This window comes from Sceloporus occidentalis, unplaced genomic scaffold (assembly GCF_023333645.1).
Source record: "Sceloporus occidentalis isolate IW3139 unplaced genomic scaffold, rSceOcc1.0.p SCAF_5, whole genome shotgun sequence".
In the NCBI taxonomy this organism is placed as follows: Eukaryota; Metazoa; Chordata; class Lepidosauria; order Squamata; family Phrynosomatidae; genus Sceloporus; species Sceloporus occidentalis.
This window is the reverse complement of record NW_028316985.1, coordinates 79,420,095-79,435,797: the sequence shown is the minus strand read 5'-3', so window position 1 is coordinate 79,435,797 and position 15,703 is coordinate 79,420,095.

Below are 15,703 nucleotides of genomic sequence, written 5' to 3'. Positions count from 1 at the left end.
TTCTCCCTGTAATCTCCTGGTGTTTTTCCTCTGATTCTTGCTGCTTTGTATAAGTGAGGGAAAGAACTAGGCCAGAGAAACTGCTGTGGGAAAAGCACTTTGCCAGAGGAGACTCAACTGGTCTTGATGGCTGAGGCAGAAAATACAGATGGTAGACTCACTCTATTGCTGAGAAGTCACAACTGATATTTTAGCATTAAATGCCTGCAGTGGGTAGCCCAAGCATAGTTAATGGCAGGTTTTTGCCTTATTTTGGGTGACCAGTATGATAGCTATGATAAATGTAAAGAGGATCTTCTCGCTATCATCTCCTTCTCTCCCATATGTGCCTGTTTAAATTCACAATGTAGGCATGCAGAATAATTAATATCTTACATATCTGTCCACCACATTACCATGTATTACTGTTTGTTTGATGTAATAGAAAAAGGTTATCAGAGAAAATGGACTGTGTTCTGAAATGCTGAATGGCAGGTAACAAATCGATTGATGGAAAATGGGTAACATCAACATGCATAAACTTTTTCATTATCCTGTTGGTATTGTTGCAGATATTTACATTTGACCCTGAATTATATGAGGCTGCATATCATCACAAAATCGGGATTCGTGTTTTCTTTGTAGAGAGATTGTTTTTACCTTTTAACCCTCACTGAGGCAGATAGGACTTTTTAGTCATTTTGTTTTGGCAGATATCACACAGAAATGGACCTACAAGGTACGCTTGGTATGACATTATCTCCCTAAGAGTTCTAAACAATACCTTTCAGTTTCTGCCCTTGCCAGTACAGGTTATTTTTGCCTCCAATGAAACTTAGCTGGGGGAAAAATTGTTCCCCAAAAATGTATTATTTTTATGTTGTTTACCTCTCTTTTTTTGCAAAGAGAGTTGACAATACCCAGAACGAATATTCCACGTGTGTTTTCAGGCATTACACAATACCCATAAATACCTACATACATTCCTGAGGATACAGTGCATTTTTATGCTTTGCAATACATGGGAATTCTCACTAGGGACAGATTAAAGCAGTGTATGCTTCTGCAAAAATCTGCCTTGACAAGAGTGAAAAGCATTTATTGTTAAGGATGTGAATATCCCTCTTTGAAGATAGAACACAGAAATGCTTTCCTCTGTGGGCAGGCAGCTGTGGGGTATATTTTGCATTGATCTTCAACTTGGTTTTTTTTCTGGAAACATCTGTGAGCAGATGGGCCAGAATTTATTTCAACTGTTTCCTCAAAATTTCACTATTCCAGGTCAAGTCAAGGTACATAATGTAGCTCCTCAGTGAGGCAGAAAATTCCACATGCACCTACCTTAATGAAATAATAATTTAACTAACACACGTTGGTCCCCACCCATGGAATTGAAAATATGAGGTGACTGCCACTTTCTTTCTAATGGAAAAGCAAGCACATTTGTCCTGAGCATGTCGTGATGAAGTTATGTGGCCAAGAAGTGAAATCCCACAGATGTGAGAGCAGACATTCAATGCTGGTCTGTTGCATTGTTAAATAAGCATTTGTTAAATAAATGCATAGATAGTGGGACACAATGTAAAACACAAAGGAACTATTTGGTAGGTGTATTGGTAAGGATGTGAAAAAAAGGATGTGGAAAAATCTCTTGTCCACATTTTCTCCAAATCCCACCTGCTTTTACTTCCTGACTTCATTTTGTACTGGTTGCAAGGCATTGTGCTTTTTTCTTCCACTAAAATTTACACCAGTTTTATTAATCTTTTCTAATTTGTGCATTTATACAAATAATTGTCTAATTTACACAACTTTCTCCCATTTACTGAAATTTATTTCTTGTCTAAATCCTATTCCTAGGCCCACCTAGAATAAGCCTATGAAATTAATGGGATTTATCTATGTATTGACACAATAATCAACAATTGATTCAATGAGTCTACTGTTGTTGAGACTAACCAATATGGTTCAGGTTTCTCTCTGTTATCCAACTGTGCACATTTTAACTATTTGCATATTGAAATATAATCATTATTTTAGTGCACTTTGTTTCTTGCAAACACTGTGAGTTTCACAAAAGGGTAAATGCTCAAAGGAGGATGCACATTTTTTCACAAGTCACAGAAGGTGCACAAATGCTAGTTAAATTAAAACAATGGAGTATAAGGACATTTTGTTGTTGATTACTGAGCTCCACACTCATTTACTGCTAGCAATCTATGATATTTTCTCTGATTCAGATTCACTTGAGGTCAAGATCATGCTATCACAAACAGATATCTTTTAGTACTTGGTGGAGTTCCTCTTCTAAATGCTAAAAGTATTGTCTAGATAGGGCAGATTGTCTTAGTTCTGACCTATATAATGGAAGCTCCGTGATTCATTTTCCTAAATATTTGTTTTTATTTCAGTGCACTGCAAAGGCAAAAACGTTGCACCAGAGTTGTGATGATACAGAAGAAAGTAGCCATTCTCTTTCTTTAAGCGTTTTCCTGATTGACCCAATGAGGTCATTAGGAATAACTAAAATGAGACCAGAAAAGATTGTTAGGATATGAATAATAAAGGCAATTCTCACAAAATATTTAAAGCTGAAGACAGATAATAGCACTGTACTGTATAGAAGATTTTGACTTCTTATGTAGATAGGCAAATTCTGATGAAACACATGCAGAAGAAGGAAGAGTAAGTTCTGATCTTGCCCATTTGGAGGTTTGTTTAAAAGTTTTTAAAACCTCACAAGGAATTATGTTTCTGAGTTGTAAGTTTAAAGTCAAGGTGGATTCCACACCACCAGAAATAGTGTGAGGAAAATTGTAACGTGTTCTGTAATAATTTATAGGGTGTGAAGATACCAAAGGAAGAAAAAGTTCAGGCATACAACTGAGATAAAAGGAAGTTTGAGACATAGAAGATAAGCTAATTTTGAGAAGTCAGAGGAAAAAGGGGATGATAGAGAGAAAATATAGAAGGAAAAATGCTAAACAGCAGCAAACTAAAGGAAGAGTGAAATATTTAAGGACTCTGTACAGCTGAATTTCAAAAGTGGGTTTTTTTGGCTTTAAATCAGATAGCATATACAATCTAGAAGTTATAGAACTTATCTAATCTACAAAGTTTTAAATCACTTTCAGTTGTCACAGAGCTTAACCCATGTTGGTGGAACAGTAAAATCCAGGGTTAGGTTTGGTGGATTTTGTCTTCCCACTGCAGACCCCCAAGTACTTCAAAGCCTGTTTTGGAGGGCAAGGAAAGTATCAAAAACCCATTTTGGGGTATCCTCTAGAGTTCAGGAGAGGAGGACTGTCTATGACATATGCCACCATCACACTGGATTTAAGCCTCACCAGTCCTGATTTTGTTATTTGATTAGTCTTGAGAGTTCACTGTTAAAGATTTGTCCTTTTGTCCTTTGGATTCAGAGTAGTCATTTGACCTTGGTTCAACAAGAAGAAATCACATCAGGGTAACCTTTTCTGAAAGACTCTATTAACCTGTAATGACAAAACAAAACTCCCACTAACAGGACTGTCTCAGTGATATTCTCTTTCCTTTGAGGTTTTGTCCATGAAGCTTCCTACCAGAGCTTCTATGATTATTTTGAGGTAGACCTCTCTGTTAGGCACCACTACATTAAATACATTTAGCATGTTGGCCCATTCACCTGTAGGTGAACACTTAAGACTTGTTCCTATACTCACTGCCAATGTGAATCACAGCCAAGAGAACCCAAATGTCACCCCACTCCCTTTCTTTGTTGTTTTTATGCATCCATTTAGGCTGGAGAGGTTTACAATCAGAAAAGAGAATTTGCATACTCTCAGACAAGCGAGCATACTAGCCCATCAGTCTTATTCCTATCTTCTCCTCCTTCATTTCCCCCCTTACTACTGTCTTTTCTTTCTGCTCACTCTTGGCTGCACTATGTGGGGAACTCTAACAAAGTGCCTCATACCTAACTTCCTTGAACCACTCCTCCCGAATTGTAATCCCTAATATAGATGCTTCTCTGCTGGGGATCTGAGTCATTCAACATTATGCAAATCTTCATCTGCAATATTTGTTTGTGTGTGAATGAGTCAGGCAGTATTTATAGTTTATTGGACTGCACTGCCAGTGGCACTCTGCTGGGGATAGTTTGCAACCTCCTAACACACGAGTTGTAAAATTATGCATCTAGCTGCATAATACAGAATACAGAGGAGTCTCCTGGCTTCTTTTATGTACCATGTGTCATCTTTGAATTGGACCTGAGTATTGCATCTCTAGGATATAGGACTTTCTGTCTCATTTTATCTCATCATTTCCTTGTACTACAGGGATATTATCCTCTTGAGAAGTGATATCTATTCCTTGCTTTTCCTCCTGTCTCAGAGACTGGGTGAATACTGTTGATTGTAATTAATTAAGCCATATTACATTTGTGCCCATCTCTCTCCATTTTTTATGTATGTGTCACTAGGTAGTACAAAATGCAAAGGGATCTTGTAGCACCTTTGAGACTAACTGAACGAAAGATATTGTAGCATAAGCTTTCATAGACTTGGCCTGCTTCCTCAGATGCATGGAGTAATTACATAATTTGGAGTCTGGGAAGTTACCATTTACAAATAATTTGTTTCTGTTTTTCCTTTGTCACATTACAGTATTTAAAAGTACTCCATTGCTGTTATTCCTTATGATGATAAAAAGTTACATTATTTGGTATTTTCCAGTTACTTTATCTTGCTTTTTAAACAGAGTAGCCCCCTTAGAATTGATGAAAGTTGCATCCAACTTGGGGGGAAAAAACCATCAAAATTTTCTTAAAAAGTAATTTCAGAACCCTACTTGTTACACCAGTCAAGTAGTTTTACTCTTATCATTTTCTATAATGTGATGTCATGATTACCTCATTACCCTGAAAACTCCCATGCTCAAGAAAGTATGCTAAGGAATGTCTCAAGAGGACTTAAATGTGAAGAAAGAGCAATGTTGGGAGATGATGAATGGCCGCTCATCAGTATTGTCTACTTCTTCACCAAAGTGAGAAAGACTGCATGTAGAACAAGGGCGGACATTCTTTAGATCCTGGAGCACCACACCACCTGTTTCTCACTTTCTCTGGAGCTGTGGAAGGCTGCAGCATGCTGTTATGGCTGTCATGGTGGCCTATTGAAAGTGACATTGCATCACTCCTCGCTGTTTCTTGGTGCCATTTTGGGTATTGCTATTTTTTTTATTATTTCAGAGTGGGGGCAGCTGCCCAAAGCAACATTTTAAAGCATATCAGGGCTGCTTTGTCAGCCAGAAAAGAAGAGGGGTTGTTGGAATTTGGAGGGTGTTCCAAAGGCCCCCACTAGACCCTCCATGATTCCCACCCCTGATCTACATAAACCAATACATTCCGTCTGACAGCTGACAGAATCTTTGGAAGCTTTAAACATACCTAGCTGCCACCCCATGCAAGGATCTCTACTGGAGATGGGTTAGAATTTCATTTCCATTTGGTTTTGGTTAAAAATAACAATGGCTGTCATCCTGTTCAGTGGTTATGAGATCATAAACTGGACTTACAATATTGTAACTACTGGGGATTCACATTTACAGTGATTGAATATGAACCACCAAACCTACTTGGTTAGCCTGGCAGTGCCTCAGCTGAAGCAACTGCTTATCAGGGTGGTGAGGAATAACATCTATAGCACCCTCCCAGTCATAGGTGCATTGAGGCAAGCTGTTACAGCAGGACCCTGAGAGGTCTTCCCAACTGTCTGTTTATTGACAGGCCCCATGACAAGGAGAGCACTGCAGATGCCATTTCTTAGTGCCCAGAGACCCTTTGGTTGGAGTGTTTGCAGGCTGAAAAGCTAGGTTTTTTGGGGTAGTGGTGGTGGTGGCATCATCAGATATAGCTATGATGATCTACCTCCATCATTGTTGTTATATGTGACAGTACAGAATCTTGGACATTGCATTCTGCTTTTAAACAACATTAAAGACATATCTCTTCAGGCAGGCCTACCCAGTCAATTTTCAATCATGACTTTTTAATTGATACATTTTAAATAATGTATTATATGAGTGTATTTTAATGGTTTTATTGCATTGTATTTTAAGTTGGTTTTATGTGTGTGTTCTAATTGTGGTTTATATTTTAACATTTTGTACCCTGCCTTGAGGCTGGAGGAGAGGCATGAAAGAAATAAATTTTATTATTATTATTACTTATTATATTCAGGATGGAAAACACTTTATTTTTTAATTTTAAAAAACTCCTATTAATATGAGAAAAACAGAAACTGGAACATTCATCTGCCCAGGCCTCGGGCTTTGAGTGCTTAATTCTTAAGAGTCTGTCTTTAAATTCCTGCATATTCACCCATGGCAGTGTTGAATTAGGGTTGCCCTTTCTTTCTTGTCTTTTTCTGAGAAATTCTTCATTTTTAATATCTATATAGCAAATGGGTAGAACAAGATGCCCCCCCTTTTGAATCTGACTTTTGAAAATGGGATACAAATTTGTATCAGTTTATTTTTGAAAACATATATTGTATAATTTGTTAATTTAGTAATATTGGATATAAATAACTCGAGGTTCAAAAATATGAAATCAGGAAAAAAGCAAACCAGAGATCCCCCACCATCCTTGTTCAAGAGTGGTTCTAGAAACACTTACAAGTTAGAAAAGCCACATTTTTGGACTAACATTTCCAGATTCCTGCAGCCCAGCATTGTCCCACTGGTCAGCAACAGAATGCGTGAGGAAACTGCTATAAGCAATATTATGTATAAATAGGATTTATTTTTAGCCTTTTAATTTCAGTTTTTACTATTTCCACTTTTAAATTGTTTGGGTTTATTTTACTGTATGTAACCCTGAGCTCTTGAGATTCAAGGACTTGAATACTAAGAAGGAAGGAAGGAAGAAAGGAAGGAAGGAAGGAAGGAAGGAAGGAAGGAAGGAAGGAAGGAACCCTTGAAATCAAAAGGATAAGTTGTACATAAGTAATTTAAATTATAATTTTGATGCATTGATTTCAGTAAGTGAATACAACTTAATGGGTATCTATGGTATACAGTTCAAATGTATGTAGCAGCATTCTTGTTTCTGAAGATATTCTCATGAACACAGCCACCAGTCTATTATTTTTGAAATGGAGAAATGGAGTAAATTGCTATGTAATTTTATTCATGACTTGAATGAAACAAACACCTAGTGAATATTATGCTAATCCCCATTTTCCATGTGCGGTGTTCAGTTTTACAGAATTCACTTGCAGACACTAAAGATGTTTTGTGTGCATTCAGTATCCTTTTCTCCATATATATATATATATATATATATATGTATATATGTATGTGAGCCAGAAAATTTAGCATTGTTTCTTAGATGGTATTCCTTTGTTTTAAATGTGAAGAGGTATTTTCCAGCACCCTTCCTGATTTTATGGATAATAATATTAATATTTTCACTCTACAAAACAACACTATAAAAGAACTTGGCACTTATTTGTAAGTATTCCATCATTTGAAAATGTAAATAGGGCACACTAGAAGAGATTAACCATCTTTCAGGGACAGGGGAAGGTTTGGATTTTTCTGTCTGATATAATCCCATTACAGTTGCTTCATTTGCACCCATGCAACAATTTGATATATATTTTATGTAATCTCTGCCAAGGAATTTTGCTTGCTTATACCTACTACAGTTTCTGTACCTATTAAATCCTTCTTTAATTTATTTTGATTTTACTTGTATACCTGGAAGTTTTGCTTCTACCTCCCAATTCTGCTGATATTTTGAAGTAATGACATACCCAGATGTTATAAGATTTTACAAGGTTGTAGGGATGGCACATTTAACATGAGATCTAAAGTAATAGCCCAGTCTGTTTTAACAATAAAAAAATTAAAATCTGAGGATAGATGTATACATTTCACTCCGTTGGCACTACTGTGAATCTCTATTTTCATCCCGTGACATATGAACACTACACTGTTCCCTCTATATCCATGGATGCTTTATCCATGGGTTCAACCATCCGCAGCTTGAAAATATTTTTTAAAAATATAAATTACAAAAAGCGCAACTTGACTTTGCCATTTTATATAACTGAGATCATTTTACTATGCCATTGTTTTTGTGTAGTTTTGTGAGATATTTAACCTTCTCTGGCTAAGAGCTCTGGTGCCACAACAAAATACAAATGTCAGGATTCCATAGGATGGAGCCATGACAGTTAAATCAGTGACACTCTGCATTAAATGTGCAGTGTGGCAGCATCCTCAATCAGAAGAGTTTATCATACATGAGAAGAAAGTGTCCTTCTCCTGGACTTAAATTGCGCTAATCGTGTGATTGGGAGGAAGATTATCACATCCTCGCACTCTTCTCCCATTTGTCTCCTGTCTCTAAACAGTAATGGACCCATTGCTGGGTATTAACAGGATATCCCGTTATTCAGAAAATGGCTCCTCCTGGCTTGCCCACAAACGATTCCATGATGGGAACATAGCGGGAAGCCTCAATTACACTTTAGAAGCACCACGGATGATTGCATCCCTAGTGCTTCCACAATGTTTCTGCAAGATTTCCATGATGTTTGGATGATGTTTCACCCTGCATGTGATAAGGTCCTTAGTAACCCCCTACAGTCGGTTACAACTATACATTCATGTCAAAGGGAAATCTTTACCTTTACTATCATTTGAGTGTTTAGTCACTTAGGTGGATATCCCTCTAAACACTTTGGCCTTGTTCAAGGGATTGAGTATATGAAGTGGGATTTTTTGCCTTTTTCTCACACTTGACTTTTCTCAAAGGTTTTTGAGAATCATCTTGGTTTGAAGTGTGGATAATGATAGATATACTCTAGTACAATGTTGTAGTCTGAATGCTGGACTAGGACTCAGGGAGACCAGGATTTGATCCCTGTTCAGCCATGGAAACCCACTGTGTGACCCTGGGCAAGGGACAATCTCTTTGCCTTAGGGAAAGGCAATGGCTAACCTCTCCCGACCAGAAAAACCCTATGATAGAATTGACTTGAAGACAGATTATAACAACAACAACAACAAAAACAACATGCTGTTAAACACAAAAAGTGGAAATAGTTATGTGAGTTTTTAGATCCCAAATAAAATACTTGAAATATCTCCCCATCCCAGCAAGCTATATTACCTGCAAATATTCACTAGTAAAAAGAGATTGCAAGAAAGGGGGGGGGGGATCAAATGTGCAGGGGCACAGAAGAAAATATTTGTAGAAATCAAATATCCATTTCTCACTGTAAGCAATCTCCAGAAACCTGATGGTAAAAGTTGTGCTCACCCAGTCATAAAATGGACTTAATGTCATGCATTGGGGGAGGTGAATCAAAGCAGTTTTCATTTCAGATCTTGCATGGATACAAAAATGCCTCTCGGGCAATCCACAGACCAAGTATTTGAGAGGGAATATGACTGGAAAAAATATTAGGTCCAAGAGAGTTTGTAGATCTTTGCTTCCCCCCCCCTCCCCCCGATAATAGTATGTGGGAAATGAGAGAAGATTTCTTGAAAAAATAGGAATCTGAAAATGCTAGCTTCATCTTAAAGAATTCCGCCACCAACATATCTGACATTTTGTTTGCCATCAGTTCGTTGCTCTTGGAATACCCCTACCATTTATATTATTTTGTTTCTAGCTCACACAGCAAACGATTAAGCCTGGGCTATTTCTACTGGTTGGTGTTCTTTCAATAAAAAGGCACAGATTTAGACCAGCAAACTACATGTGGTAGTTATGATGGATTACTGACGGACTGTAACATTCTTTGTACCTCAAACGTTTGATTGCTAGGACCCATAAATAAATAAATTTTAAATGAATAGCCTCAGCTCAGGAGCAGTGTAAAGTGGTAAAATCTGAAGTGCTGCTCCTCATCATGGCAGACATTGTAGAAAATAGCTTTCTTTTCCAGCTGCTGTGTGGGCTGCAGCTAAACTTAGACAGTGAAGTCCAAGAGAAGTGGCAGATGGTTCCATAGTTCCTGCTAACTGAAAAATTCCAGGGCTCTGATGCTGTGAGCCCAGTTGCCATTACACTATTGCCATAGGAGAGTGAATTTCACTATAATTATACCCATGATAAATAAATAAAACAGAAAATCAGCATATAATCTTGCACCATCAAGGCCTCTCTATTTGTAATATTTCCATCCTCATATGATAAGGAGGCTGTACACTGGCTCCTTTTTAACAGTACTCTACTGTATCCACACTACACTAGATGTACTGGAGTACACATCTCGTCTTCCCAGTTTTGATCAGAAAAGAGACACAGAAAATTTCACCAATCTGAAAAATGAAATTGTGGCAGGTCTACACTGGGCCGAATAGTTTGGCCCCAAAGCTGTCTTGAATTCCCTCCGTTACCTGTACATTCTGGAGTGATGCTGGGCAGCATCCCACTGTGTCACCTGCCATCACCATGAGGCCAGAAATGAGGTGCCCAGCATTTATCATATATCTGAACACCTCGACGGGAGTGACCGAGGCCAGTAGTAGTGGCAGTGGGTGGCACAGCAGGATGCTGTGTAAGCAGCCACACAGTGTCACTCTGTTTTTAAAAGTACTTTTTAAAATGTTTGATGTAGTGCAAGGATGGCCAGGATTTGCCATGAAACCCAGTTCCAATGGCCCCTAGAAATGCCCTTGGAACATTCTTTTCAAGAACATATCTTGCCTTCAGGAAATGTGTCACCTCCTCTCACTTTTTAAAATGGGGGAATCAACCCCACTCACTAATAAATACCAGAACCCTAAATTGTTCACAAAATTACCCTAGCTTGAAGAAATGTGAAATATTCTTGTATTGAGTGTTCTCTGAAAAACTGGGCACATGACCAAGTATAATTTCATCATGTAGACCATCTCTAGAAAGATGTTTAATGGTAGTGGCTGCAAATGTTCCTCATTTAAATTAACATAATATGACAAATGATAGACATGGCTTGCTATATAGTTGTATTATAATATGAGATGGATGTCTACAGAGCAGACTTATCAAAGTGGACTCATTTTTCATCTAACCAGAAGTCAAAAGGGGCATGTGTCACTTAATAACTCAATATCATCACTTAATAAAATTAAAATATTGTTCAGACTAGTACACACTTGGGGTTGACTGTGTTACTAATAAAGCCAATAAAGTGTTGTGAAGTGGGTGGGATTGATCTTTGTATATTCAGGTTGACAAGAAAGTTAGGAAGTGAATGAGTACCTCATGCTCCTAGCCAAAATGAGAAGACTTAAAGAAGAAGAAGAAAAGATGACTTAACTGTGAATATATGTGATTAGCAAGCCCTCTAAATATACTTATCCTTCTGTTACAATGGTTGAAAGTGGGGGTGGCATACTGAACTGGATCTGGCTGCAATTCCAGATCTCCCCAAGACTTGGAGGCAAAAAATGACACACAACACTGTTATAAAATAAGATCTATTGGTAGCAGATGATGCAGCAGGTGGTTTACAGCAAAGGGTAAAGCTGCTAAAAGATGGATTACCTATACACACATACACATGGGGGGTGGGGGTGGAAAGAAGATAGATAGAGGAAATCCATTTCTCTTTATATATATGCTGCAGAAGCAAACAAAGAAAATCAAAGTATGCACACAAGACCCATTATGATAGCTAAAAGAACAGCACAACATCTGAAAAAAGAAGACTCCTATCTATTTCCAAGTGCTAGTCTCCTCTCAGCCTTATACTGCTAAGCTAAAGCAGAGCCTACTAAATACAAATTAACATTTTCTGTGTTAAATAGCCACTATCATTTTGCCATGCTGCTGCTAAGAACCCTTTTGCCTTGTGGCAGAGACCATCCTCACTCCTGATGGGCACATGTATTCATGCAGAATCTGTCTCGACTGTCTCTATCCTTAGGTGATTATTTCACATGTTTTTTCCCTGAGCTGGGCACTGGATGGGTATGGGCATAAACCACTTAAAAATGGATGTTATCGCACACCTCCATGCCCAGCTTAGAGGCACTGCATATCTGAACCACACTTCTCCTGGACTTCACAAACAATGGTAAAGTCCAATGCTCAAACCACTATATGTATTGTTCCTGTATTTGAATAATAGCTGCTTTCTACTCAAAACTGGGATTCCCAACAAGATTAAGGGGCTAAACAGACAAGCCAAAGGAGCCAGCATTGGAGTGAAGCGGGGCATTGTGGCCACACGATGCATGCCCCACTCCAACCGTAAGCCTCTGTCATGCCGCCTGACTGACCACACAGCTGACGGTGTTAAAGCACTCCTTTGGTGTGGGGTTCAGATGACGCATGGCAAAAGCTGCATTGGAAAGTGCTGCAGCAGTGACAAAGGCGTCCTTTTTCTGGCTCCAAAAGGAGCGGCATTTTGGGGCCAGAAAAACATCAGTTTGGAGCATGGCATGTGGTTGCCACAGCCCTGATCTGGCGAGGAAAGGGGCAGCGGGACACCGCTCCAAAGGGGTGGTCTGTTTTGCCCCTAAATTAACAAATGGAAGAGATATAACTTGTTTTATATATTACATTATATGAAAACACTAATAAACAAATTATATTAACATGGGTGAATTCAAAGAAGTTTAGAAGCAGATAATTAAACAGCCTTTTATAAATAAGAAACATAATTACTGAGATAACTTAATGCAAATACCTTGCATCACAGCAAAAAGCTCAATTTGAGATAGAAGCTATTGCTGTTTCTTCATTTAACTGAAGGGATTTTGTGTGAGTGTTCGTCTCCCAACTGTTCATATCTTTATGAACAGCTATTAATGTATTAAACCATTAGAATGTATAATTAGCAATCTTTATATTAGGTTAGTGTAAGGTATCAAATAAGACCATACTGTCAACTAGATGAACTTTGTGGTATTCCACACATGGTCTGTTTTTAATGCATGTTTCACTGGATAATGAAACAGTTCTACTCTTATATGCTTCTCAGTTACAGTCCTAGACCCTCCTGTGTTTCCTTTGTGTTGACAAATAAATACCTTTATCTATGCAAGAGTGAAAAAATGTGCTTCTTCCTAATGTCGCTGTCATCATGCAGTGTTGTGCCTCTTGTCCCACAGATGATGACACATAATCCAGTGGACTATTAATGAACAAGCTTCTGAATTATTTCATCAGGCTAGATGTTAAGCAAAAATTGAGGAGAGGAGAGAAAGCTGACCTGTAAAAGCTCAAAGTCTTAAAATTGAGAAACTACAAACATAAATAGCTTGGGTTCTTCTCCATGTTATGCAAATTGATTATACTGATTTTGAGTTGAAAATAGGAAATGTGGGGAAATAAGTAAATTAAATGTGTACTATGTAGTGAGATTGGCACTGGAAAAGCAGTAACAATTTTAGTGAGCTTTCATCCTGTGTTCTATAAAAAATGCTGAGTGCATTGGGACATATTGTATTATGTTATGAGCTGCCATCAAGTTGGCTTTGACGTATGGTGACCCTATGAATAAGAGACTTCCAAGCCATCTTGTCATCCTTATCCTTGCTCAGGTCATGCAGACTCATGGCTGTGGCTTCATTGATTGAGCCTATCCATCTGGAATTCAGTCTTCTTTCCTACTGCCTTCTACCTTATTGTTATTGCATTTTCTAGTGAGTCATGTCTTCTCATGATATGGGCACAGTAGGACAGTCTCAGTTTAGTCATGCTGGCTTCTAGGGACAGTTTAGGCTCACAAAAGCAGGAGGAAAGGCAGTGCCATGGTCAGGGAGACATATATAGTTCCATATGATGGCTAGGTTTTTGTTAACTAAGTAGGTATCTCACATATGATAGCTAGTACAAAGAGGTTACAGCTTCAGACATAAACCATCTTTCATTTTCTTGCTTTTGTCCTCATCTTATTGTTGTGAGATAAGGGTCTCCCCTTCACATCCCAAAGATGAATAAGACAAACAAATTGCAAATATTTTGCAGAAACTGCTGCTTGTGTTCATTTGGGCTTGCTTAGGACCCCCCTTTGGTTTTCAAAGTGAGGTGGGAAGCATGGATATTAGAGGAAAGGACAACAGATATTCGCATGCTGCTCTTGCAGGTTTATGTGTTTTATTCTGGCATTAACACTCGTGAAAACCTCCTCAGTTCTTTCCCCTCTAAATGGGAAGTTCAGAGAGTGACTGGGTTAGGTTCTTATATCCTCTCCCTACTTTTAGACCCCACATGAACAAATGAGATACCCAATAAAGCCATTCTGATAGTTGTATCTGATTCAGGGTGACTTGGAATTAACAACAATAAAGGATTTTGTGACACTTTAAAGATTAATATGGTTTTATGACACAAAATAGTCCAACAATATGTGAAACAATGTATGGTTGTGTTGGATGGCGTCAGTGAGGGTCAAAAGGGAAATAAAAAGCCCAACACTAATTCTCTAGAAACTTATATGAAGTTTTAATGACCAGATGGGATGGTGATTGAAGAAGACAGCTCTGGAGAAGAAGAAAACAAATGGTATCAGCTGAGATAATTTTCTTGTAAACTGCCCTGAGATATTTTAATAAAGAGTGGGATATAAATATTTAAAGAAAGAAAGAAGGAAAGAAAGAAACTATACTATCTCTCACTTCTCCTTCCATTGCAGCCGCACTATCATATATAATGTTTGTTATTATCATTCTTTTATTTAATTCAAGATGTCAACTTTTGTTGCACACTGATTTTATGAATGTCACCACAGTGGCCCTGCTTGCCTCAGCACTTTCATTGATTTCAGCTAGTCAAAATCTTGCTTTCACTTGGCACCAGGCACAAGGTTTTATAAAAGTGGCACAGTTCATGTAAATACATATAGTGCAAAAGAAACTGGAATAAATGAAAGGTCAGTTCATGTTTAAACACTTTATTCTTTGGTGGGAATGCTCAGGGTCAAGGATCTTTAGGCTAATTCATATCTGGGCACTGAGAAGATAGCAGCCATTAATGTATCCTTTTAAGAATCTACATTGAAAACTCCATAATTATATAATCAAAGGGGTTATAGAATCTGTTGCAATTTTAAAACTTCATAATTATACATCACATTGACTGTTGTTGCCCCTAATTGCCCAACAGAGCAATTTTAGGTTTTACTGGGTAAGTACTTAATTAGAGGATACCTGAACAATGCAGTTTTGAACTGGTAATTCTGCTGAAAATCTTGAATGAGCCAAAATGAGGTTATGGCAGTGCTAAGTGGCCTTGCCACCACAGATGCACTGTTAAGGCAGGATAAATGTGTCTCTTGTAAATCAGAGGTAGGAAACCTTTGGCCTTCTGGGTGTTTTAGACTTCAGCTCCCAGATGCCATAGCTACTACAGTGGGTCCTTGGGATCCACTGGGGTTGGGTTCCCGGACACCCCCCGCCCCCGGGATAACAACATCAAGGATGCTCAAATCCTATTAAATACAATGGCAAATTAAAATGGTGTCCCTTGTATAAAACGGCAAAAATGAAGGTTTGCTCTATGGGATTTATTCATTTTTCAAATATTTTCCAACTGTGGATACTTGAAACTATGGATTAAAGATCCTTGGATACAGAGGTCTCACTATATAATCAATGTTAAGGAATCATAGGACTTATAGGTCAAAACATGGGATGCAGTGGCTCAAGTGGTTAAGATGCTGACTCTGTTGATTGCAGGATCAGCAGGTTGGCAGTTTGAGGCCTGGGTGCTGCATGATGGGGTGAGCTCCCA